Source organism: Limulus polyphemus, unplaced genomic scaffold, assembly GCF_000517525.1.
Source record: "Limulus polyphemus unplaced genomic scaffold, Limulus_polyphemus-2.1.2 Scaffold159, whole genome shotgun sequence".
Taxonomy (NCBI): Eukaryota; Metazoa; Arthropoda; class Merostomata; order Xiphosura; family Limulidae; genus Limulus; species Limulus polyphemus.
This window is the reverse complement of record NW_013665769.1, coordinates 221,554-225,257: the sequence shown is the minus strand read 5'-3', so window position 1 is coordinate 225,257 and position 3,704 is coordinate 221,554.

The following is a 3,704-nucleotide window of genomic DNA, read 5'->3' as shown; positions in this document are numbered from 1 at the left end:
AAACGTTTCTGGTCAATATATCTGAAGTTCCCGATTAATAAGCGTTAATCACAGTTATAGCTTTCGAAGCTTATAGCACACCAACTATAGCAAACCAATAATATATACTCTTTTCTGGCACGTCACGTTGGTAATATTTATAGGTTTGTGGAGAATTTCTCGAAATTTCAATTTTACGTAACAATACTGACCCTAACACTAGCATTTACATACACACATATGTTGTTGATTCTTATAATCGAGAATCTTCTACAACTTTAGAGAATGGTCGGGAGTTTCGCAATACATATTTAACAGTACAAGCTATGTACATTTCTAAATATGAATTTAATTTAAACAAATATCGATATTAAAATAAGTATATAATAATGAATCAGTCACAACTGTAAAATCTTGTTGCAAGAGACGATTTTTTCCCACAGTTCAGTAGGTATTGAGATACACCCTATATTTTAGTAAAAAAGTAATTGTTGGGATTTATAAAATATTGAAAAACAGGTGGTCCAACAGAAAGAAAATCCACCACGGTTGTCTTCGGCAGTACGTCGGTTGACTTCAAAGGAGACTAGACTTTGCCAAAAGTAAATCAACCTGCTGAAGAGTTTGAGGTTTCTGCATCACTTCTGATGAATCAGCAAATATGTAACCACCTATAGATTTATACGATCATCTTCTACCTGACAAGATGACAAGTGTTGATAAAGCACCAGAGGTCGTCTCATCTTTCTACCATAAGACGTAAACAAGAAATACAACAAAAAGGATTTGGTGATTGGACAATTTAGGGGAGGTTAATAAGTAAGGAAAGATTATTTTGTTTGTGGTTTGTTTCACGTATGTAATTAATGATTTAATAATGTTAATGTTGCTAATTGTCAAGAGTTACTTTATTGTTAATTATAGAACGTACTACTGTTTTCTTCGTGTAACAGGATTGTTTAAGAAAATTGACAATTCAGAGAAGGGATATGTTGCAGGGTATCTTTTTTAATGTCATAGGGAGTGTAGTTTAATGACTAGAACCTTTTTTAAAGGTTAGAGAAGGATTTGAACCATATAAAAAGCGAGTTAGACAAAGGTATATAATTATTAATTTGTAAGTCTGTTAAATTGGATGATTCAAGTTTGTAGTTAGTTTCACCTGTTACTGCGAATCAGTTTGTCCTATATTTCAGTTTTGTGAATATTGAGTTTGCTTTCCGAAACAAAATGCAATGGAGATACGTACGACATAATTTAGAAAGTAGGTGAAATTATTATATTAGTCTACTGTGAACTAGATCTACAAGCGAACATTAATTACAATAATATAAGAAACATACTTTCAAAGAAATGAAATAATCTCGTTATTACCTCCGTCATCGAAGGTGACGGGGGTTGTGTTTACACCCCTGTGTGTGTGTTTGTTTGTCTGCATGATTTCTCGAAAACGGCTAAATGAATTTGTACGAAAGCTGGTATACATTTGGAATATGACGCAACTTAGAAGTGGCTAGTTTCTGGAGCGTCAATGTCAAAGGTCAAGGTCACGAATATCCAAAAAAATCCCTATCTGTTAACATGGGGATCAATTTTTCACACTATTTTTGCTCTATAACTCAGTTAAAAATGACTGGGTTTTGATGAAATGGCGAAGATATGTATAACATTATTCCTCATTGTTCTGCCAAAAATGGTCCGTGTCTGTTCATTACGACGGACATACGGACACGTTTTCGTATTTTATGAGAACCGAATATGATCAACACTGCGTGGCGGAAGTATGTGCTCCATTGAGTGCCCCCTACTTAGTAAATGAATAGAACTTTGCATTATTATTTTCCTATTTACCGAATACTCCAAAAGAACTTGTCTGTTTGCTTGAAGCTACACAATGAGCTATCTGTGCTTTGCCCACCACGGGTATCGAAACCCGGAGTTTAGCGTTGTAAGTCCACAGACATACCGCTGTGCCACTGGGGGCAAGAACTTGTCCAAGAATAAAAATAATTACAACATTTTCAGTACTTCCTAAGTTTAGACAGGTGATATTTAAGCATAAGTAGGTCTTTATGACGCTTTGAGTGTTTTCTGACAACAATATTATATAGAACTAGGATTTTTAAATCTGTTTGCTGTTTCTCAAAATATAACATAATAGTTTTTTACATAATTTCTTCTGAATCTGTACTCCTGATCTTTGTGAATATTTTCGTTCTTTTACAAAGTAAAGTAGAGAATTTTTGTGTAAAAATAAGACCTCTTTGAAACCTTCAGTGTTTCTACACATAAAAGCGGATTAATTTTGCGGAAAACTGATCTTCTTAGCTGTCGCCATTTTCTATTTAGACTTATTAAGTATACCCTAATATTCTTAATTTTGTTCATATACATGACGGTCCCTTTTTTAAAATAAAAATTTCTAGATTTTTATTACAATTATTTCTAAAGATTTTACTTGCCATGATTTTTTTTTCTGTCAGTCGATTAAGACAAATAAACGTTAGGATAGTTACAATATTCAGATTTTAAAAACACTTTTTTAGTCGTAAAGTAGGACGTTAAGCTCATAGTTTTGGTCTATTTAGATTTGGGAAGATCTTAAACAAAAATCAATTAACAAGTGCTTAGATTCGTTAGTTAAATAATTTCAGTTATTGAGGTTTCGATCTATCAGGCTTAGCACCATCTTCCCTCGTGAAGGTGGGTTCGTTGGATAAAATCTCTGAGTATTGATTGATACAGAAGCTACTAATAGCTATATTTTTAGCGAAATAGTAGTCGGAGAGTTAAAGGGTTAAATTAATTCTGGCCACTAGTAACATTTAACAACTATAACTGTATTTAACTGAATGAACGTTGGAAAATTTAAAGTTACATTCCTGGTTCCTTCTAACACTTAACATCGTGTAACTGTATTTAACCGAATGAAAGTTGAAAAATTTAAAGTTACATTCCTGGTTCCCTCTAACATGTAACATAATGAAACTGTATTTAACTGAATGAAAGTTGTGAATTTTAAGGAATAGCCAAGCACTGTTGAAATCACTAGAGAAAATATCTACAAACTAATCTTATTCTCCTAGTAAGATAACAAATGCACTAACAGGACTTAACGTAGTTCACATATCAGCCACTCAAAATTGGCTTGATCCTTAATAGTTTTTATCTGTAACTCTTTCAAGATAAGAAAGGTACTATGTTTTGTGATACAAAACATAAGAAACCGATAATCCGAGTGCTTTTAGAAAGGAAACACTACTTGCTCGGCTAGTTTCTTAGTTGTTATTTATCTAATTTTGTGATCTTACAAGTTCTCCAAACATTATTGGTAATTAACTCTTTGTTCCATACGATTTCACATTGAATATTTCTGTTCCTTATGTTTAATACCATAAGATAGTGTAAATAATTACAGATTATTTAACGTTTAAGAAATGAACATCGTGATAACATTCTAAGAAACAAAGTCGAAAGTTTCTATAACCACACAGTAATTAAAACTTCTATTAATACATTATTAATATGCTACCTAAAAACTTCCTTTTGATTAGTTAAAATCGGTTTGTTAAACAGCAGTCTGTTAGCATATGAAATAGTCCGTTGATTTACTAAAATGAACAGTTAACTGTATCTAAGTTTTTTCCTTATTGAAACGTGGCGTCCCGGCATGGCAAGGTGGTTAGGGCACTCGACTCGCAATCTGTGGATCGCGGGTTCGAATC